General features: G+C 33.7%; 1 protein-coding gene and 1 long non-coding RNA gene across 4 annotated transcripts in view; both read right to left on the bottom strand.

The window, feature by feature from the left end:
- The window catches only part of Poxm (Pox meso), a 438,127-nt gene that overhangs the window by 95,364 nt on the left and 318,032 nt on the right, over nucleotides 1-24,731 (bottom strand). The window lies entirely within an intron of this gene.
- On the bottom strand, nucleotides 16,711-23,441 carry LOC138700186 (uncharacterized). 2 transcript variants are annotated; one of them, XR_011332294.1, is made up of 6 exons: nucleotides 22,828-23,441; nucleotides 21,707-21,863; nucleotides 21,356-21,606; nucleotides 20,969-21,094; nucleotides 20,535-20,742; nucleotides 16,711-20,234 (listed from the first exon to the last, which is right to left on the bottom strand). It is a non-coding gene; the product is annotated as an uncharacterized lncRNA (long non-coding RNA). The 2 variants fall into 2 exon arrangements; XR_011332293.1 differs by lacking the exon at nucleotides 22,828-23,441 and having other exon boundaries at nucleotides 21,707-22,214.

The raw sequence follows: 24,731 nt of genomic DNA, 5'->3' as shown, positions 1-24,731 counted from the left end.
ATTAAGATTTAGCCTAATTCTATTTCTGTGAATTTTGTCTAAGTTATTGGGGAACATCCTATTATCCGCAAAACCTAGGACACTAACAAATCACAATTACTGGTAGCTTTATCCGTATTTATTAGCTACATTAGATCTTGAAAAAACACATGTGAATAAATTAATCTCATCTCACAGTTGCATAGCTTTATACCGGTAACTAATTTTATGCCAAATTCATGCAAAACAGCTATTTGTACTGGTATATTGAAATAATGTTGTAACTATTTCAAGAAACCGGGATTTAAAAGGATGAAAATATTGTAATTTGTTGCCCTTGATCATGATGCCCTTAAATAAAATATAGGCCTATTAGGCCTATTTACTTCCCAATAACTAGTAGTATTATGGAAGCAAGCCGTTCAAGGAAAATACATGTATAATTTTTAACGTTGAATAGCGTTTGTCTACGAGCCTGCTCTACAAACCTAGATGTAAATTAAAGAGCAGATAAAGAGCTTTCTATCTATGTAATTAATTCCATAATGAATATTGTAGCACGTTCTTATATAATTATTCAAAATATACAACAATTTTCAATCACTTCCCATCTTCAATTGCTTGCCAAGTCCAAAATGTAAGAGTTGAATCTATAGACCTATATATTATAGCAGATGAAATATCTAAGTAAATACGAGATTTTAAAATAGGAATATGTATCAGATTTTAGCTAGATTTATGCTTTAAGAATTCGGTTTAATTTATTAATAAAACTGTGTTATTGTGAAAAAGACTGTTACGTAGTCCTCTGTGGCATCATCTAATCTTACGGATAAGATACTATGTGTCCTTGTTGAGTACATGCCCGAATATACTGCAATATTTAATACAATTCAAAGCATGCCTCTATTAATAAGTTTCATAACATTATTCAACGGTAACTTCGGAGCCGAGTTCTCCTATTTACTTTTCTAGCCGATCGTGTTTTTAACAGCCTTACCATTGTTGTTAGTGGGCTTTGTAAGTTAAACTTACAACACACATGCGGTAAGTGAACAAATCAACTCAACTTTTACTTATTTACCTAAAAGTATCGAACTAAGTGTCACGCACCACTGTGCTATGAGGAAATAACTAAATGTCTTATTACACCTGTACTCTTTCTAAATTAATTTATTGGAGTGGAAATTTGTAAGAAAACAGGAATTAATGTAGATAAGACGTAAGAGTGAAAACCATTTCTGACGACTTCCGGTTGTTGCTCTGAGCGCCACTCGGAGTAAAATACGTATTCGAGCATTAATTTATACCGGTATGCAATTTATTTACACTGATGTATAATTAATGTCACACATAAACATGTTATATATGCTATTTATTTATCTTGATGTATAATTAATGTGTTACCAATCTACTTCTTCGAAGACAAAACTAAACTTTCTATAATTTATTTTATTAAAACATTTTCTCAATAGCCGCCGAATAATGACACTTGAATAACACCTATCGTCAAATACGAATAATAACAAATGCATGACACCTATCGATAAATAACATATGGCGATGTGACATGAAAATGTTAGCGTCCAAAAACAAACTATTTATTTAAATTCAAATGATTAATAATAATTTATTTTTTATTAAGATCGGTCAAAACATAGTATGCAATACATGTGTTAAGTGCATAACAGAATCTCGTCTCGTCTTCTCTAACTTTTCCTCGATTCTGTTATAATGCACTTACCACGCTTGTATCGCAATATATAGGCTACTATTTGTTAATGCCGCTTATATTGGCATATAGCCTTCTTTTCTTTCTTTTTTTTGGCGATTATGATGATGGATTCTTTTCTGAGGCTGGGTCACCCACAAATAAATAGTGCATAGTAAGAACATTCCAATTACATACAAAGATGGTGGCAGGGATAAGAGATGTAGACTAATGCATTTTCACTGATCTCGGATGGGCCTGTCTGGCTTTTAAATTGTTTGCTATGTCAAGAGAACATGAATTCTGATAGTGCAAATATATAAAAATAGTTAATAGAAAGCGAACGTTTACAGAGAAATAAAGTTTCTTTATGCGTTTCAATTTTTGTAACGGTTAATGTTTCGTTCTTCGTTCTTTTACCAATTAATTCGTGTACCCATCTTGATACTCTAAAACTTATAAAGGTCATCTTATAAGTAATAGACCTATTGGATTTTTGAGTTTGTTATTTTGTCAAATTATGATTTTATTTAGTTGGGCACTGCAATTTACAATACGCTATGGTTATTACTACGTATTGTGAGGACGTGGGAGGATGTGATAAAATATGAGATTAGAGTCATAAATTACTATTGGAAACAAGATTAAGAGTTATAAAGCTGCTGCCGTGGGTCAAAGCATATGTGGAATCGAGGATGAAGGTGTCGTTAGTGAGCGTGTAGCACAACGACGGTCCCAGCGTTTCAATAATTGAGTAGGAAACACTAAAGATATACAACGGCCTGAACGACCTAAGATATAGACACTGAGAATACACGCAGAGTTTTGGAAGAAAATAAAAAAAAAGTACTCATAGGTTGTCAGAAGAACTTGGTGCTTAAAAAGATACAATATGTGGCCACATTAAAACGCTTAGAAAACCATATAGAAGTTGTAGGTCTGTACCTCATGAATTGATACCTGAACATGCTCGACACAGAGTGGATATCTGCTGTCAACTTATCGCTAATGTCATCAATGATAGATTTATCAGGAGAATTATCACATGATGAAAGAATGGATATATTACCGCAACTGTGGCTCGAGCCCTGTCAGCCTGCCAAAGTAGTCGTTAAATAAAATAGAAAATTTGTTTGGCCCCAAAGTATTGTCATGTGTCTGGTGTAATTTTTGAAGGTGCGATTCACTGGGAGTTTGTTCCAAACGGACGTGCAGTCGATGCAGATCTTTATTCTCTAGAGCTATAACGAGTTCATGACGTTTTGAGAGAGAGGTAGTCGGCAATAGTTAATCAGAATAGAAATCTCTTGCAACAGGACGATGCGAGACCCCATATTGCTCTAACAACCCAGCGGCGGATTTTCAGGGGAGGCAAGGGAGGCCGTGCCTCCCCTAATATTTTACCAGAACACAATGTGGCAGTAATAATTCCAGCTGAATTAAGATCACAAACAAGTTATATCAAATAACGAACATTTTTTCTTTTATATTAATTTTACTATCCACTACGACTAAGATGTAAGTTACGTGAAGTCGATCACATCCAGTTGGTGATACCCGCATGCTATACTGTAGGCAGTACAAATAATTTGTACTGAAAAATAACAGATAGCACTGTAATCTTTATAGTCGACATCTAGCAGCCTGCAGTGTCTATGCGAGAGCGGGAGAGAGGAATCGGCTACATCACTCTGCTCCCCGGTAACCATGACAACAGCAGTTCAACCAATAAGATAGCTGGTTAGCCGAGTGTTTAAACTTGACTAGAACGCGCGAGGGGAGCCGAATTTGGAGACGTCCTACCCACCGCTGACAACTGTTTCGGCTGTATTGGGAAGATCTCACTCTTTCCCTCTTCTTGGTTTTTGAAATTTAAGTCACATGTTGTTAGTTTTCTCTCCCTGCGTAAAAGCTTTCTTTTATGTTGTTAGATTTTTCTCTTGTTTGCGGGTGTTCCTGTTTGTTTTTCTTTTGTGTTACGATATATATTTATTTACACAGTATTTTAAATATATCGAGAGTTTAGAAACAAATGCAGATTTGTCTCTAGCTTCTTCTAGTAGCAGTTGTTAAATATGTTGTGACCTAATTGATCGATTTGAGAACAAAGAGGATCGTCGAGTTAATTTGCTGTAAAATTAGACTATGTAATAGTAATGATCAAGCCCCGGATTCTTAGGTTCGAATCAATTTTGTTGCTATCTCGTTACTCTCGAAATATTGCTTTTCTTATTCGTTTTTTTGTAGCAAATAGTAACATTCTTAAATTCAGTATGACCTAAAAAGACCTAATTCGTAGATTAGGATTTAAAATATCCTAACGAGAGTCAATCTTTACCAAGCCGTTGTAATATATATTAACTGTAGGCCTATTTGTTCATTTTTATTTTTTTCCCGTAAAATCATATAAATTCCTAAACATAAAAAACATAAGATTTAAAATCCTAAAACATAAATTGGAAAACCAAATTTTAGTTTCTTAAAACCTATAAATTCTGCGCTTGGTAATGAGGTACGTCACAGGCCTTATATTTTTATATTCTCATCAGTCAAGTTTTGGCTTCCTCAACTTTCAAACCCACCGTCCCCTACTGTAACAACCAGGAAAAAAATCCAGGAATTATAGTCGCGTCGCTGTTATTTCCGGTTCCTCCTCTTTGCTTACATCTTACGAAGTGTAGGCTCTGTAAAGACTAGGTAGGTATAATTGTTCGTCATTTTAGTTCTTTCGTTGCCGATTGCGGTTAGTAGACAATGCTATTAATTTTCTGCACCGTTAAACATTATCACGTCGTAGTTCCTATGACAGTCAATCAATCGCACTGTAAATTTTAGTATCCATAGATAAAAGTCTAAGGCAGGCATGCCACAACCCTGCACATTGTGCAATCGCGCACATAGTGCAGTTGTTTCTGTGGGATGTGCAGTTCCTATTCCCCTACCTGGAGGGAGTGAATCAGGTTGGAGGGGATCGCGTCAGGGCTGTACAGTACCTGCAATAACAGATTAGCTTTTGTTCCAGTAACACAGATCAGTACGGGTGCTGATTGAACTGTGACTGTGAATGCTTTATGAAAAATAAAGTGAAGAGTCCACAGATATAACGAAGAAGAGGAATCAGGAATAACATAACTGTTATGTTTTCCTCAGCCAATAATAATTATTTTAAAATGAAAGGCTTTCATCGTCCCATGTCGTGGTAATAATCTTGTGACAGTTTAGATCAAATCAGTAAAGTTATCAAAATATGATATTCGACAGCGCTTATTTCTTAATCAGTACTCTCACGAAAAAAAAAAAAAAAAAAAAAAAAACTTGAAAATGACTTTGTTTTGGAGTCTGTACTAACAAGCCATCAAAGGTTAGACGACTTAAGACTTCCATTTCATAAGCTGGTAAGTGATGAGAATATAGTGAGGAATACATGTGAGGCTCTTGAGGTTGTAAGGAGCGAAGAAAGCAACTATTTGCAAGGCGGAAAAATTTTTGAAAAATATATAATGGCAAATTTTCTATCTCACGTCACTACGTTATATTAATATAGCTTGCATTAATAAATCTTTAAACCTGACGTAAAGAAAATGTCATCGTTTCACAGCTTGTGAACTACACTTTTAATTCCTTTCAGTAACGCTCTCAACTTGTCGATACTTGCTCTCAAAGTTTTTCAAATAAACTATACGTGAATTTAAATTCTAAGCTTAATTTACATTATTGATTAATATTAATGTTAATTTATATTGACATATAGCAAGCAAATAATTTCAGTATAAAAACTTGCTTTACAAATCACTACTTTGTGAAGTATAACTGAGTAAGCCTAATGTTTCTTGTATTACAATTATCAAACATAGACACAGATAATAACAGTGTTTTTTTCTTTCTGCTAAGTGTGTTTATAATGTCCAAATGCCTATTTAATCCAACACTAAGAGCGCAGAATAGATTATTGTACACCCCTCCAGCTAAGAACTGGTAAGAGCAACGCTTGAATGGTGCAGTCCGCACAGACCGGCGATTCGCGCTCATAACTGCACATTCAGAGTCTGATTTCTGGCATGCCTGGTCTAAGGAAAGAAAGATTGAAATGGAACCTTGTATTTCTCAAATAACGTGAAAATTCTAACAAAATATTAATAGGAGCAAAAATAACGAATATTACAAATATTCTGTGTGTTAAACGTACATGAAAAGTAAAATCCATTTCGATAAAACAACTCATTTTCACCAAAAATGTACAATAGAATCTTGACTCTCTCAGACCACGATTTTGTAAACACTGAAAGCAACGCAGGATTCCTGTAATAATCAACCACCCGTTCTTTCTCCTTAACAGACAAAACTTGAGTCTTTAGTTCTCCGCGAAGCAAAATCGATCCTTTGTTTAACTTGCAAACAAGTAAATATTTTGAGTAGCAGCCACTTTTAAAAGTAATTTCCATTCTTTATAAAGATTTCTCTCGCTTTAACTCCCATCTAAAGTGAAAAATAAAAAAAAGTTTGTCGCTTATTAACCTTTGAGGATGTCAATGTCTATTTTGAAGTCCACACTTGTGGAGTAACGGTTAGCACGTCTGGCCGAGAAACCAGGTGGCCCGGGTTCGATTCCTGGTCGGGGCAAGTTACCTGGTTGAGGTTTTTTCCGACGTATTCCCTCAACCGAATATGAGCAAATGCTGGGTAACTTTCGGTGCTGGATCCCGGACTCATTTTACCGGCATTATCACCTTCATCTCATTCGACGCTAAATAACCTAAGATGTTGATAAAGCGCCGTAAAACCTACTAAAATAAAAAAAAAATCTATTTTGAACCGGTCACTTCGAACTTCCTAATTTTGCTTTCTCGCTTTCCAACAAAGATTTTGATTCCTAATTTTTTCCTATGCTTTCCTAAGACATTTACCAATGAATTCTAAAAATTACAGCGCGATTGATTGACTCTCATAGGAGCTACGATGTGATAATGTTTAACGGTGCGGCAGAGATATATAGTTTTCGTCTGCTTGTTGCGAATGGCAACGAAAGAACCAAAATGACGAACGATTATACCCAGTACTTAAAGAGCCTTAACAAGTACAGCAACGAATGAAAAGACGCAGACGTTTAAATATAGTCGACCTGCAACGTGATTGGCTGCCGAAAATAAGAGTTTCGCGACTATAGTAGCAATCGAACTGCTACAACACTCGGCATATAGCTCTGATTTTGCGCCTTCAGATTGCCATCTGTTTCGATCCACGATCCACATTCTGCAAGGAAGTAATATCCAAAGTTTGCAAGCATTGAAATGGCCATCATCGAATTGTCTGCATCACACTGGTACCGTCGCGTCGCGGAACAATAAACGACTTTGAAAGGTGGTTCAAGATTATAGAATCAAATTTGTTGCATAGCGTTCGTAGCTCTCCATTATTTTTAATTGATTCATTCTTGGTGTAATCTGTATTACATTTTAGTACTGTCAGTTGTGACAGTGTTTCCATGTCTGTGAGAAACTGGGATTATTTCAAAAGAGAAAAATCAAAATTTGTTTAAAGAGTCTAAGTTCTGAACTACAAATTTTAATATCACGTCGAAGTTTTGCACATGGGTAAGAAATGATGTAGGCCTATTGACTAAATTTTAAGTAGGTCCAGATCTATGAATACGGTTATTATATGATATATTATCTGTCCGAATTCAGGAAATTGAATAGGTCATGCCTTTTTTTTAATATATCCTTCCCTGTCCTGTTGGGGTAGAGAATGGATTAAAGTACGCTTTACTTTCGTTACTAAATGCGCTTGCCACTAAACTGAATAATTAAAAATAAAGATCACAGATAATTGGAATCAATATTTTATATAATTCTCTGCAAAAGCTACACCAAAGAAGTCACAAAATGGTGTCAAGTTTTCATTAATATAAGAAAACAGGGCTCTGGAGCGAGTGGAATGCTCATAACTGTAAATTTAGGAGTTGAATATTGTAAGTGGAAATGTCGTTTTCTTCACTATGAAAGAAATAAATTTTCTATTTGCAATAAATTAATAAGAGAAAACTTGTCCCTTCCAGTAACCATTATTTAGACATTTATATCAGAAGTTCGACTAGTCGGCGATGCATGCAATGAAGAGGAAAAGGAACTGGCTACCCTACCCCATTATCTCCTGACCTAGTTCCCTTATAAGTGGTGCCTTTTTAGTATCACTTCAGAGGTTCAGACCTGTCTTCGGACAGTTGACTAAACAATAATCTACAATATCTCCTTTTTGTCCTTTTAGCCAGAATGAGTACCGCATATATCTCGTTCTACTTATGATCAAAACAAAGGTTTATGGTATTATAACATATCACCTGAGTATTCTCATGGCTTATTAATATAATGCCTACTTAATATGCAAGACGTTTATTAATATACTGTACACAATGACGTATTAAAGTACTGTATATGGTACTTAATTTTTCTGTATTGTCCCAATTTGGAGATCGTATTTTCTTCCCCCTTCCCATTTATTTCTGTGTGAGATTTGTGCTATAAACCATCCGCGATCTTACATAAATACTAAACACTTATGTAATATCGATTATCGGGTTATACAAATCGAAGGAGATTCAGTAGATATGTGACGAGAAAGAGTTACGACGTAATAAAATAATGACGAAGTTATGACGTATACTGTTTAACACTAGTATAGTAAAACACCAGCTATGTAGCGTTTATTGGTAACTATACCATTGTTTAACATATCTATAAGCAACTTTTATTAGTAAAACTCTAAACATTTTAAAAATAAACGATACCTATGAAGTTATTGCAAGTTAAAAATAACAAAGAAAATATATGATGTGTTAAAGTGTCGAGTCAATTGTAGGAATACTTGCAAACACTTTTTAAAAATAAGACAACGTAAATTTCCTTCAGTTGTTACTCCGGTTGTGTATTCGAAAAATGTCAGTTTCATGTATGATTAAGTGCGCCAGATTTCCTATCTAGTCTACAGTACATCAGGCGTAATCGCCCGACAATCGAAAATTCGGTTGATGTTCAACCTAACCGGTTGTAGCTCCGACCTTTTGAATTCAAACCGGTTGTAAACGCTATTTTGCAGCTCTCAAACCCGGAGGTTCACTGCATCCCTCTCATAAGACCGCCATCAGTCCCTATCCTGAGCAAGATTAATCCAGTTCCTGGCATCATATTCCACATCCATCAAATCCATTTTAATATTATCTTCCCATCTACGTCTCGGCCTTTCCAAAGTATTTTTTTTCCCCTCAGGTCTTCCAATTAACACTGTATATGCATTTCTGGATTCACCCATACATGCTACATGTCCTGCCCATCCAAAACGTTCGGATTTAATATTCCTATAATAATGGGTGAAAAATACAATGTGTGCAGTTCTTCGTTGTGTAACTTTCTCCATTCTTCTGTAACTTCATCCCTTTTATCCCCAAATATTTTCCTAAGCACCTTATTCCCGACCACCCTTAACCTCTATTCCTCTCTCCAAGTTTCATAACCAAACAAACCAACCAGTAATATAACTGTGTTATAAATAAATGTTCATTTTTTAAGCAAAGTGAATGGCAAAAGCTTCTCAACATAATAGCAGGCATTTGACATATTTATTCTCCTTTAAGGGGTTAGGTACAGCTTACAGCAGTAAAATTTTGGAAATATTCAACATTTTTTTCCTCCATTTCCAAAAATTATTTAAAACAAAGCCACTAACAGAGACATATCTGTTCTTCGTTGACCAAACTAAAGCAGATGATAATGTTCCTCAAAAAATGTTATGAAAAACTTTAGACAATTCAAACATCAATACAATGTTAATAGAAGTCATAAAATCATTATATAAAGAATCGGTTTCGAAGATAAAGATTGGAAATCAGATTACAGAGGACTTCGAAGTAACAAAGGGATTAAGGCAAGGGTGCAGCTTATCTCCAACGCTATTTAAAATATATCTTGAACAAGTATTAAAGTACTGGAGAAGGAAATGCCAACAAATGGGTAGATCAGTTCAAAACACACATATATTCTCAATGAATTTTGCAGACGACCAAGTATTATTAGCTCAAGATCACCATGATATGGAACACATGGCAAGAAACCTAGAAGATGAATATGAAAAATAGGAACTTTCCATAAATAAAGAGAAAACTAAATATTTATGTATAGGAGAAGGAAATGAAAATTAAAATTTGATAATAGAGAAGAATTAGAACCATATATTGAATGCACTTATTTAGGCACAAAGATAGACCATTCAGGAGATAATACAATGGAAATTAAAAACAGAATTACTCAAATAAAACAATCAACAAATGCTCTAAATTCTATTTGGTGGAGCAAAAATATTACAAAAAAAAATAGAAAATTGCAAATATATAAAATCATAGTCCAAAGTATCCTAACACATGGAGCTGAAGTTTGGAAAATTCCAACTAGGGAAACAAGAAGGATTTTAAGTACAGAAATGGATGTCCCAAGATGGTCAGATGGGAAATTTAAAATGGAAAAAATAAGAAATAGACGAATAAAAGAAATTATTGAAGTGTAAGATGAGCCAGACATTATAGATGTAATATAAAGGGAAAAGGTTACAGTGGTATGGCCATATCAGAAGAATTCCAGAACAATGATTACCAAAAATAATTATGGAATGGATCCCACCAGAAAGAAGGAAAAAAGGACGGACATTGAAGATATGGCTGAAGGATGTACTAGCAGCTATGGATGCTCGAGGATTAGAGCCAGGCCAATGGATGAACAGAAAGAAATGGCGTTTGGTTTCCAGAAAACGGCGACACCGGAATGATTGGATATTTTATTTATTCACAAAGCATTATGCTGCTAATGATTTATTCCGATTTGAACTTCAATCTTATGTAGAACAGTTTTTATCATTGTGCTAGGAAAAATGAAAAGGCTCATATTTTAATACTATGCTTTACTCGTTTAAAGAAATAAAGATTTACTCTGAAATATCTTTGCTTCAAATCATGTAGTTTCATAATCACAGCAATAAAATAAATTTCTGTCGTAAATAACAGTATAATGCGGGATCTCTTATTTAATGCATTCATAACTCGCACTTCCGCAAATAATAATTCTGTGCAGGTGTTTTATTTTTCATCGAAACTTTCGACGATAGGGATAGGGCACACATTCTGTTTTAAATAATGAAGCTGTTTAGTTTATATTCTACTGCACAGTACCATATATGAGTAATGTTATTCTCTAAATTACTACCTTTTCCCGGCTCATTAACACAGTAATATTCATTTTTAAGTGATAAAAATCTTCTGAGGAGGGAACGTTCTTCTTTATTTATAAACTTAAAATGAAAAGCGTGCGTTGGGATTATTTGCTTCTTGGCGAGTTTTCCCAAAACTCCATTCCACTGAATAAAAGTACAAGTCTAGCCTACAGGTAATCACACAATACATACATATATACATAAACAGAAGAATTTTGTTAAAATACAGGTACTAAACCATTACTACAATTTAATCATAATTAGGCCCACTCCTTGTAGTCTTATTTTTTATAATATACGTATTGCAAAGAGGAAATGTTTTGATTGTATAAAAACACACTTTGAGATTTTTACTCCGTCATCCCTCACACGAAAGAGGGATTTTCGGCATTCACTCTATATGTGTATCAATGTACTGCAATTTCTACTCAAATAGATTTTGTATATATTTAACACGATCGAGTAAAATATTTAACCGGAAATATTGCACGTGAATTATAATTTTAATACAAATTATAAAACCATTATTTGGAAAAAAAAAAAAAAAAAAAAAAACACACACACACAAAATTACAATTTGCTGAAAATCAGTTCTAATAATTTCATTCCAGAACTTCCTTACATAATGTAGAGTGATAAATTGGAATTATGTTAGTAGTTAGGTAGGCATATGTCTAAAAATTGATTGTATTAGAGAAATTATTTATTATTTACATAATTATCTCTCCAATCTGTATTGTCTTCCTACAGTAATTTCTAGTATTTGCGAATTACCGTATGAAATTATGAAGAAATAACAAAGAGTATATATATATATATATATATATATATATATATATATATATATAAAGTAGACTAAATAGTAGCCCTATGTATAGAATTGTCCAAAATTAAAAACTTATTCAGATGAATATTTCTGAGTTTAAAGACAACTAAACTATTTATTTCATAAAGCAAATACAACCCTATCCCTTACGGAAAAGAGCAGAAAAAATGTACGTTATAACCGCAAAATGTATAGGGTGAATTACTTCCAAGTAACAAATAATATGAAAGCCACGAAATACCAGATTGAAAATTGTTGTGAAGGATTGTCTATTCAAATATCAGTTATATGAAGCACTTTTGTGATCGGAAGTTATTGTTAAAAATACTTTCCTTCCACTTATAATGCTGTTGGTTGCTTGAAATTTACATGATAGGCATATAGCTAGTGTAATAGTTTTATTACTTACTTTAACACGAGTCTCACTACACACATTTTTATGAATTTGAAATAACCTACACACGTTCGTACATTTCGAATTAATATTAAAGTCTATTACAATAATTACGAAGAGCTCTTTTATGAGTATTTTTGCAAAATTATGCCTGCTCCGAAGTTAAACATACACGTTTAAACCGTGTACACCTAGGCCTAATTCATTAATAGTCATATCCCACTTTTCGAGCGTCAAAAATATATTTCCTTGTGCGACGTAGAAATTAATTTTATGTTATTTCTGTACATAGTAAATGATTTTGTTTTCGCGGTAAAAACGCAATACGGCGAACGCTAAGCTCCGCCCACGATCCCTTTCCACTTTTCCCCTACAAGCTCACCACACACTCTAGGTGATAGGCTAGTGTTGTGTCGAATGCACATTTCATGTGAGTGGGGATAACTTCCCCTACTGGCGTTCGCCATATTGCGTTTTCGTCTCATGAAGAACTAAGGCTTGGAAGTAAACCCCCAAAAAAAACTAAGTATATGATGATGTCTCGTAACCAGAACATAGTACGAAATGAAAATATAAAAATTGGAAATTTATCGTTTGAAAAGGTGGAAAAATTCAAGTACCTTGTACATAGTACGAAATGAAAATGTAAAAATCGGAAATTTATCGTTTGAAAAGGTGGAAAAATTCAAATATATTTCGCGTGAGTCTTAACGAAAATTCAGTTAAATTAAATAGGCCCTAATACCAGAAATACTATTTTAATAGTCATAAAGAACTAAGGCTTGGAAGTAAACCCCGAAACAAACAAAGTATATGATGATGTCTCGTAACCAGAACATAGTACGAAATGAAAATATAAAAATTGGAAATTTATCGTTTGAAAAGGTGGAAAAATTCAAGTACCTTGGACCAACAGTAAGAAATATAAATGCCACTTGAGGGGGAAATTATAGGCATACTCAGAATAAATATGGGAAATGCCTGTTATTATTCGGTTGAGAAGCTTTTGTCATTAAGTCTGTTCTCAAAAAAACTGAAAGTTACAATTTATAAAACAGTTATATTATTACCGGTTGTTCTGTATGGCTGTGCAACTTGGACTCTCACTTTGAGAAAGGAACAGAGGTTAAAGGAGTTCGAGAATAAGGTACTTAGGAAAATATTTGGGAGCAAGAGGGATGAAGTTACAGGAGAATGGAGAAAATTACACAATGCAGAACTGCACGCATTGTGTTCTTCACCTAACATAATTAGGAACATTAAATGCAGATGTTTGAGATGGACAGGGTATGTAGCACTTGTGGGTGAATCCAGAAATGCATATAGAATGTTTTTGGACCTGAGGGGCAAAGACCCTTGGGATGGGGCCGAGACGTAGATGGGAGGATAATATAAAAATTGCTTTGAGGGAGATGGAATATGATGGTAGGGTTAGTGGGTTATTTTACGACGCTGTATCAATATCTCAGGTTATTTAGCGTCCGAATTAAATGAAGGTGATAATACCGGTGAAATGAATCCAGGGTCTAGCACCGATAACTACCCAGCATTTGCTCATATTGGGTTGAGGGAAAACCCCGGAAAAACCTGAACCAGGTAACTTGCCCCGACCGGGATTTGAACCCGGACTACCTAGTTTCGCGTTCAGGATGGGGACCGATGGCAGGCTTATGTGAGGACGGCAATGAACCTCCGATAAGTAAAGAAAGTAAGTAAATAAAGTAGTGATTGCGATGCGTTTAGAACATTATAATGACAAAGTATGCATTATCTTGATTACCTCTATTTTTGTTTTGGGGGCTTTACTATATTTTTTCATACTGCTGTAGTTTTAAGCCTGTGGTTTTAAAGTCTTCATAATTCCAGTAATTGCATTCACAATACAATACAATACAATATAATACTATACTATACAATACAATAAAATACAATACAAAAGGTACTGCTTTAAAATGTGCAGTGTTCTTAAAAATATTTTTATTTAAACAAATGAAGCTGCAGTTTTCTGTACGGCAGAAAATATGATCTTTCTGCATATTATTAATTTTAACAGACGAGTGAATATTTTGTTATAAAATATACAGGCTATGATAAAAATATCATTAAATTAACCTATGCAAATTTTTTGTACAATGTTAATTATTATTAATTCAAATGTATAATTTGAAATAGTTAATTTGGTGCACTATTATCATTTATTTATTTTAAAATGCTGTTACTTGAAGATTTAGGTATTTCATAAAAAGTGTTACTTAAAAACACCATATATCACACATTGTCATCAAGTATTAGTAGTGAACATTTTTGTTTAATAAACTGCATGTCTTAAATATCGCATAAATGAAACCTCCGAGCTTGTATTTAATATTCAGAATAATACTTTATAACACGACAAATATTGCCAATAAAGATGTAAATATTATAAATGTGGGGGAAAAAAACGAGGAACTAATTTGTGTTAGGCCTACTCGATTGACAACTAAGGTAAAGCCGTATGAAGTGATAGGCCTACGCTTGATACTGTGTCTAACGCAGCACCGTTTGTTCTCTTTCAAAATCATCTGTGCCCCTCTCAGATATCGGTCACCCGCTACAAAACTAGGGCAGTATGAAATGCGAGGAAAAAGAAGCTATGTCACAGTACCTTCAAGAATCATGTTGAGTAGGTCTAAGCCGCAAGCGATTAAGATGAAGATGAAGACCAAGACGAAAGCAGAATAAGCGTCGTGTGGAGACTTCGGAAGCAAAATCGAGGACTGCTGCACTCCACAAACCTTCGACCCGTATCCCTGATCGGAGTTCCGCACCTCCACTCACTTACGAACCAACTTCCGACTAGCTTTCTGCTCTGCTATTAAAGCCTCCTTGCTTTGCTATAGTGTGGACAAGAAATGGCGTCATGCTCCGCCTGATTGCTGGGTGCAAGCGTGCGCATGAAGCAGAAGGTGGGCTTTACTTCATTTTAAAGGAACTTATTGCAGGGCTGTAATTTAACTATCAACCCACCTATCCACAGCTGTGCTGACTACTTAATTTGTTGCTATAACTTGCCTGCCCTCCAGACCTGCCAATACATCGAAACGAGTGTTCTGTAGTCAACTAGTAGTTTTAATAATTACGAATGGTCCTCCGCTATTTGTCAGCGTTTCTATCCTCTAGTTCTACGCACCCGAATTCGATTCTCTAACAAGGGAACCGTCCCAGGTCGCGGAACTTGAATTTAATTAAAATGCATATTTAAACTAATTTTCATTCCTTCAGAAACACAGTGATATTCGTTCGTTTCGCTTTTCCTAATTTACGAAATATAATGACTTGAAAATCGTTGCTACTTATGCCGCTTCTTGCGCGCAGTCGGATCCTCATGGTTCCCCTACACCGTATCACAGCTCTCGCATTAATGTTCTAGTCTATTTTCTTTTTCTCTTAACCCACATTAATTTTCTGAGGACTGGATACATTTTGCTACATAAGCGACTACAGGGTGTTTCTTCATCCCAACTGATTAGAGATAATAAGTATTTCTGTTCCTTTTTCAAGTATATTTATTCACAAAATGATAATAGGACAGTAAATGAACCTCAATAATGAACATTGTTGTAAAACTGAGACTATCAACAATGGTAACTAGCAACAATGTTTACAAACAGTTTTATTTCTTATTACATAAAATAAGAAGAAAAAACATCATACAGTTTATTCTTTCTATGCATTATCAGTAACTGAGGCTCAAAAATGGACACCTAACTTGTAGACAGGGGTGTTTCAACATACCATCATTGTCTTTACAGTCACTTTCTAATTTATTTATTTATTTATTTTTTATTTTGAAATGTTTTGTAGATTACTTATATTGGTAAAGGCATCCAACAAACAAAACTCAGTGCGCAGAAATCAGCGGGCGTGACTGTCTCGCGCAGATAACGTATGCTCCCTTTCCCAGCATTCTCCCCGTCTCCAATAACACCACCAACACTATGCGCATGCGCACGTATTATCTTCTTGTGCTGAACTGAACACGTGTTATTGCTACAGAGTCAGGAAGTCACATAGCGTTTTATACTAAATATTAATTTAATTTAATTTAAATATTTAAAATTTAAATATGAGGACAGTTCCAGTGAAGATAGATACCGATTGTGACTTATAAAGAGACGATGTTGACATCTTGTAATGTTACCTATATTCACTTAATTGGTTATTGTTACAGCTGCTCTTTGAGTGCACATGTCCGCAACCGTAGCCGTTATAGCTATATAGTGAGGATCACGTAAGTTCAGTTCCCAAACAGCAAATATTTCCGCCTTGTCAGTGTTGCCAACTGTTACCAGATATCACCACATGTAGTAAAATCACGATCCTATGTACTGAATGACTTCTTTACTCACCGTACTTTACCTTAATGTTGGAAGGTTATTCTAAATAGTTTCAATAATAATGAGAATAATAATAATAATAATAATAATAATAATAATAATAATAATAATAATAATAATGAGAAATGTATTGCTATGTTCTATTCTTTTATTCCTTTACATTATTATTAGTATTAGCATTAATAGGTTACTATACGTAAATATACAACAAAGTATAGTATATAATATTCAAGAATCAAATCTGTTCCAAGACCAATTAAATTATTGTCACTTCACTTCAAAGATTCCAGCGTACATATACTGTACTTCCTAAAGGTAGATAAATTAATAACCAATTGACTTTTGGTTGGAATTCGAATGAACTTCTGATTATCTTTTGAAATTAGTAAGGAAATGGATAATACAACTAGGCTAAAACTGAAATAATAATAAATCAACTTACAAAAATAATTTTGGTCCTTAAAAGCCATAAGTAATTTCACTTCTAGATACCTTTTTAAAGATTTCATTTGTTTGTAAATTGCTTAATAATGTTACACTTACACTTATTATTTCTGCAACTCCACGTCTGTCATTGAAAAAATGTATGATACATAACTGTGAAGTCTCTTTTTGGCTCTTGTGTCCTAAATTTAAATAAGAAAAAACAAATGATTCAAGAAATGTGAGCTGGTGAAAATTAAATACTCAATTAATAAAACAATTACTACCAAAAGAGTATTTTATTAATTCTATACAAAAGATGGATTACACAGAACAGATGGCCAGAAATCATAGATTTATACACAACATACAGCATGAAACGATCATCAAAAAATGCTTTTTGTACACAATAACATCTTTCAAACGAAGTGAAATAGCCAATAAGTTCAATAAATATTATGCTAATAAGTAATAACTATAATTAATAATTATCTACAAGCTGTAAAAGGGAATAAAATAGTATATTGTTGAAATTAGGGGGTTATGGTTTATTACGTGTATTTATAATTTTAATTACTTTTTCTACATTTAATTATATTTTAATTTCTATTAGATTAGTTGGTGGTGTGGTTGTTAGTTTTATCTGTGTACGTCAGACTATTAAGGAAAAACTGAAAGAAATATTAAATCTACTATGTACTTTATGTAACAATATTTAATCAAGAACTGAATATTACTATTAATTTAATAACATAAGATCCAAAACATCTCCAAGTCCAGACAATACACATGCTGATTTTCTTAAACATGTTGGCAAACAAGCAAACTCACTACTTTTATCTTGTAATCTCATCTGAAATACAATATCTGTCTGGAGAAAATCTATCATAACATCAATTTTGAAAAGCAATTATTCAACTAATATCTTTTCGAGTTATCGACAGATACCACTTACTAGTATGATAGCCAAAATTATGGAAGAGATGATTTCATAGATTGAACTGGTTCCTGGAATCTAGTAACTAACTTTCATCTTATTGAGTTGACTTTAGAGAATTGCATTCAACAAATGGACAGATTTTAAATTTTAGTCAAGATATTAAAGATATTTTAAACAGAAAACAAAACACCTTAACAATTTTAATTTATTTTCAAGTATCATATGGCTCTGTAGATATAAATCACTTAAGAAATTGCAAACTTAGGGTGTCCATGATAAAGTGTTACACTGGGCCTGTGACTTGATTATTTGATTCATTGTCACAAATATGTAAATAGAGACAGATTCATCTGGGCTTCCCACATTGTTGTTTTCAGAAATACATTTTCCAATATTAATGTCGATGGTCTAACTAATGAAATAGATCTTATGATAATCTCATCATTTGCAGATAATATGGTTCTCTAGAACAAAAAATCACAGTCCACAAATATTAATAAACTGAGCCAAAATCCCAACAGACTTTTTGACTCTACTTGGAGAACTCAAACTTGCTCAATTAAGGGAAACTTTACTAATAAAACACAATCCCAAGTTATTTCAAAATGAATAGTATATAAGTTAACTTTAACAGATGATGTTAAGAAATGTGATACTTCTCCAGACATTTTAAAAATCATTAGAAACGATAAATGATCTGGTCAGTGAGTGACTACATACAGTATTTTTTTATAGATGGATCCTGTTTACCAAGCCATAGATGTAGTGGTGTTGTAGTACAATACCAGTATATTCCCTTTTACAGGGAATTATATTCAAACACTTGTTTGCACCATTTTAACCGTGACAACGCTTTTTAGTTTTTTTAAACATTCTGGTTATTGTATTGTGTTTGTGTTTAGTGAAAGATTTTAGATAAAGGCGCAAATAGCCGTAGTAGCTGACGCGCCCTTTTTAAACGCCACTAACTAACTAACTAACTAACTAACTAACTAACTAACTAACTAACTAACTAACTAACTAACTAACTAACTAACTTCAAACACTGACTAATTTTGATAGTGAAAATTTAGATACACTTTTAAGCTTACAAAATCTCCAGTATCGACTTCATAAATCTGAGAAAGCTGTCATACTATCAGATTCAAAATCAGATATTCTTGCTGCAGTATTGGACGTAACAGCATGAAATCTCAATATTTTACAGTGTTTTAATATTTTAAGCAAAATGGTCGAATTACATCGACGACTGGTACTTCCGTGGATCCATGAACTTTATGGAGTGGGAGGTAATGAGGTAGCTGAAAGGTAGCAAAATTACTGTAAGGTTATCTATACCTGCATCTTACCACACTGTTAAAAGAATAACAAGATCAGAACATGACAATGTGGTAACAAAAATCGGAATGATTCTAAAGCAAATGAAAAAAATTGCAATAGGCCATCCGGCATCCACTCCACGATGGAGGAAAATCCTCAGAAGAAACCAACTAATCAGATCAAATGGGGGATCCAAACTACCCTCGAGTGCAGCTCTGAATTTGCAGGCCAACGAGTCTACCGACTAAGCTACATTGGTGGCTCCACTAAAAATATGAAGTACATGGCACTCAGATTATTAAATTGACAAACCTAAACAATTATTCATCAGTTAAGCTATAAAATATAATACATAGCAAGCAAGTTAATTCAATTTAAAAGTATAAACAATTCAATCAGTTGAAATATACAGAAATTGATAATAAATATCATGCAAATTACTTCACATTACAAGCATAAACAATTCATCACTTGTGGTATACAGCCTACTATTTAATTTACAGCACATACAATTCATCAGTTAAGCTATAGGCCTACAGACTACTATTCAATTTACAGCATATATAATTCATCAATTAAGCGAAACAAAAATATAGTACAATACATAGTAAATATAATACACCTAATTTAATAACTGAACTTCTTTGAAAATCTACAGTGGCAGTACTCATATTATCACAGGCCATGATTGTCTCAAATATTTACAAAGAACTGATATTTCAGAATCTCCCCATGCCATTTCTGAAATCTCAATGAAGATATGGATCATTGTCTTGACTGTTTAACTTTACACAGCTTTCAATCATCAGGTTAAATATTGGAGTGCAAGATAACAAATGACATCAACTGCTGAACACTTGGTATCAATCAACCAACAACTTCATTACATTAAAGGGGAAAAAAAACTGAAAGAATTAATTGTATATAGACACAACACATAAGACAAGGCCGCTTCAGAACAGTAATTGGCAAGGCTCTGTTGTTTTAGGATTCTTATGTAGATTCAATTTCACCTGAAAGAAAAAAGTAGCATCTATAAGTATGCCTAATTATGAGAAATAAGAGAAACGGTTGCAATAGTAGTAGTAGTAGTAGTAGTAGTAGTAGTAGTAGTAGTAGTAGTAGTAGTAATAGTAATAGTAATAGTAGTAATAGTAGCAGTAGTAGTAGTTATGATACTAATGATAATAATAATAATAATAATGACTGTAAAGTATGGAAATTAATATTGCAATGTAATATCAAAAGGTGATTTCACACCATCAACTCTTATCATTTAGTACAACAAATCTATTATATTCAGTTGCAATCACCAGTAGCTGTTCTTTCCTCCATTTTGTTGTTGGCTGATTTTTCACAAGTCTACTATGATATGCAGCACTATCCATGACAATAACGCATTGCCCTAATGTTCTCAGGTTAACAACTGTGTTTGCACCCACTTCTCAACTACAGGGCTATTCATAGCACTATGGTAGTCCTGACTTTTCTTTCAATTGCATGAAAAAATTAAATCAGCACCTGCAATAAAAATTATACCTGGGCATATAATTACGTCACATGAATTCACAGCATTTAAATAAAGAAAATAAAACATAACATAACATAACATGACATGACATGAGATCCTCTTTGGTGAAAGGCTTTCCCACGTTTTTATTTAGTCACCAATTTTTATATTTTTGTACCCTGATTTAAAAAATTACTCTTGCCAAATTTATGTAAAATATAAATCAATATAACTTACCGAGTATAAATCCACCTTTCGTTCTGGCATCTAATCTTCCACCCTCATTTGTTGGTCTACGAATAACACCATTCATGTCACTGGAAACTTCACCTGGTTTATTTCATGAATAAGTGGGTGATCCTACTTAAAAAACAGAGAGAGAAAAGCAATTCACATTGACACTCTAAGAGACACAAAAATTTTAAAGACAGGAAAACCGTTCAAGAATTTTATAACTAGCCTCTAGTTATAATATGAAACTATTAATTGCAAAACATGTTGTTCCCACCTGAATTCATTACTAGTAGCCTATATTAATTGCAATTTCATATTCCACATAAGTGTTAACCTATTTGTTAGTAAAAAATTCAATCACTCAATGTCTCACAATACATTGAAATTTACCATTCATAAAAATCCAAGTCTCATCCAAGAATACTACGGGTTTAGGGTTCTCACGCTCCACATTTCTTATTTATTCTCTTAAAAACGAATAACATCACTTTCTCGTACATGTGTATAAGGATCCCCTTTGCTCCATAGAAATTTCATCTCTTTCAAAATTTTTTTCACCGATGATAAGGATACTCTAAATAAATATGTTTCATAATCATCATTCATATGTTCCAGAACTTTTGCTGCTGTTAGTACTTCCCCTGTAACAGTAAATGAAAATTATGCCATATTTTTATACATATGACTAATATCAGAATTACATTGCATAAATCAACACAATAATTCCTGTAACTTCCCTACCTTTATGTAACTTGTCATAAATAAATCTCGCAATTGCATCTTTCGTAAAATCATCAGCATCAGTCACTGGATGTTTACGTAGTCTATGTTTTCCTGGTGTCACAAGTGGGGTCCCCTTCTGTGAATTTATCACTTTCGTGGCTGTAGTAAAACCAAGCTGTAATAACAAACAATAACATAACACTTCTAAAAATTGTTATATCATAAAATTCATGCATGATACCAACATTTACAGCTATATGAATAGAAAATGATCAACATGTTAGGTTGGATCTACGATAGGTTTAAGTAGGCTAATATTTAGGTAATTCTCCAGAAAAGCTACATCAAAGAAGGCATAATTTTATTTTGTTTAATTGATTTCTGTGATATTTACATAGTGATGAACACGTGGTTTTAGTGCACAGCCACAAATACTTTCAGCACAAAAATCCTTTGACACTTACCTGTATATTCTAATGCATTGTTGTAGTCCCTCCCTCAAACGTGTTACTAATTACCAATATAACATGCGAGAGGTCCAGGACGAAGAGAAATGGTTAGTTTCCCAGTAGTGCGTCCTCGTCCTCTCGAGTGTTATATCTTAACAAGTACGTTGGGTGGGGTAGCTTTTCTGAAGAAACACCATATTTAATATTACTTAGACCAGTCATGAATAAATTATTCAGCCAGAGTCAACGTTCCTATGCTTTATAGAGTATGTTATATAGTTATTATATAAAATTGAATTATTTTTAAGCACCATAACAGGCCAACATTCATGTAATATTTGCTGCAATATCAAGTTAATAATTACAATATGACTTGTATTTTCTTCGGCCGATGTGGCATGTAAATTGTGATCTGAACGGTTAATTTAATACCAAAAGAGAAAACTGGAAATTTACTTTCGTGCTGTTTGATTACTTGTTCGTCTAATTTGTAAATGTATTTAAGCTATCACCTACTGCAGTATTACAGTATCTTAAATGTATTTAGTTTGGCAATATGAAAATCACTGACTTGATTAAACATGTAGGCCTAACCTAAAAATTTGTTTTGTTTGACCACAATCATGAAATTATTAGTGCAAACTCCTAAAACTGAATACCACTTTCAAATGTATGCTTAAGAATACTTACTCCTAATAATTGTCCTATTCTGGTTGTAATTCCTGTCTCCGTTAGCTTAATTCCTTCTTCATTATCTTCTTTCTTCAACTCATTATACACGTGAACTACAGATTTCTGAAGCGTACTCTGAATGCCACACATTTTCTTCCTTGGAGGAGTCACTGCAACACTATTTCATTTTTTTGACATAGTAATAAAAATCTAAACACGAAAGAAATTCATTAAAATTTGAAATAATATTTCTATCCATTACCCACGTGCATTATCACGCCCAAGTATATTATATTCATTCGTACTTATCTGACTATTCTTGAATTATAACCACAACGCAACACATAAAATAACTATTATGTATTAATATTAATACTAATATTAATTAATTATTAATAAGTTCGAATTTCACTATCTTCCAGTAACCGGCTGAGAAATCTAGTACAATTTTAATTTCATGGAACTCCAGTACCGGCAAATATTGTCGATATTTGCCTCAGCTGCCAACATACCGGTTACAAAATCACTACCATTTATAGTATTTGTCAGTATCGAAATTCGAAACGAAGTTGGCAAAAGAAAATTCAACCTTCAAACTAGAAAATCACCATAATCCACTAGCATTTGTAGTAATGGGGGAAAAATGGTTAGGTTTCACCCTTAAGGTATCAAGTTACCTGGTCTTCCCTATACCAATAGCCGCTTATCAAAGAACCCGCCTACTGCAGGGGGGTAAGAGGGGTATAGCATTTGCGGCGCGAGGAGTCTGAGCTGAGTTTTGCTTGTAGGATACCTATAGTAACCTACCGCTTTACAACATACATACATACATACATACATACATACATACATACATACATACACACAAGTGGTCTGCCCATGGACAGGTCTTTCACGGCAAACCCAGCATTCACTAATCTTTTCTATTTTCTGCCTTCCTCTTAGTCTCCGCATATGATCCATATATCTTAATGTCGTCTATCATCTGATATCTTATTCTGCCCCGAACTCTTCTCCCGTTTAATATTCCTTCCAGTGCATCCTTCAGTAGGCAATTTCTTCTCAGCCAGTGACCCAATTTCTTTTTCTCTTTCTGATCAGTTTCAGCATCATTCTTTCTTCACCCACTCTTTGCAACACAACTTCATTTCTTATTCTTTCTGTCCACTTCACACGTTCCCTTCTTCTCCATATCCACATTTCAAATGCTTCTATTCGTTTCTCTTAACTTCGTCGTAATGTCCATGTTTCTGCCATCATACAATGCCACACTCCACACAAAATACTTCATTAGTCTCTTCCTTAGTTTTTTTCCAGAGGGCCGCAGAAGATGCTCCTTTTGCGGACCTCTGGAAAAAGAACTAAGGAAGATACTAGTGAAATGCTTTGTGTGGAGTGTGGCATTACAATGTTATTTACAGATATTTAAATATGTTCCACATTTTAATTTATTGGTTCATTGTTGAGGATCACTTACTGTCTTACTGTCTTGAAGTGTGGTTTGTTTCTACTACAAGTTAAAATGTGGAACATATAACATTGTTGTAAAACCGGTAGGCTACTACCAACACAAATAATCTACAAAACATTTGCAAATAAAAATAAAATAATCAGAAAGTGACGATAAAGATTAAGTGGGGTGTTTCAACACACTATCTACTAGTTATGTTTTCTAAGAAAATAAATTAACTGCTTTATTTTTAACAGAGCTTTTAATGTGTTTTAATTAAAAAAAAATGCGACTCGGGTGTCAAAACATCCCACCCAGTCCTTAGACGGTTTTAGTAGAGTGCTCTTGCTGAAATACAAATTCAATTTTAATTTAGAATATGTATCAACTTTGTGACTCACCTTAAATATGACAGTGAGAATTCGAAATGAAATGGTCGGAACAAAGAGCCATTGAATAGTACAAAGATTTT

The sequence above is a fragment of the Periplaneta americana genome, chromosome 5, assembly GCF_040183065.1.
Source record: "Periplaneta americana isolate PAMFEO1 chromosome 5, P.americana_PAMFEO1_priV1, whole genome shotgun sequence".
In the NCBI taxonomy this organism is placed as follows: domain Eukaryota; kingdom Metazoa; phylum Arthropoda; class Insecta; order Blattodea; family Blattidae; genus Periplaneta; species Periplaneta americana.
Note: the sequence above shows the minus strand (reverse complement) of the source record. Positions and strands in the feature narration are given on the sequence as shown.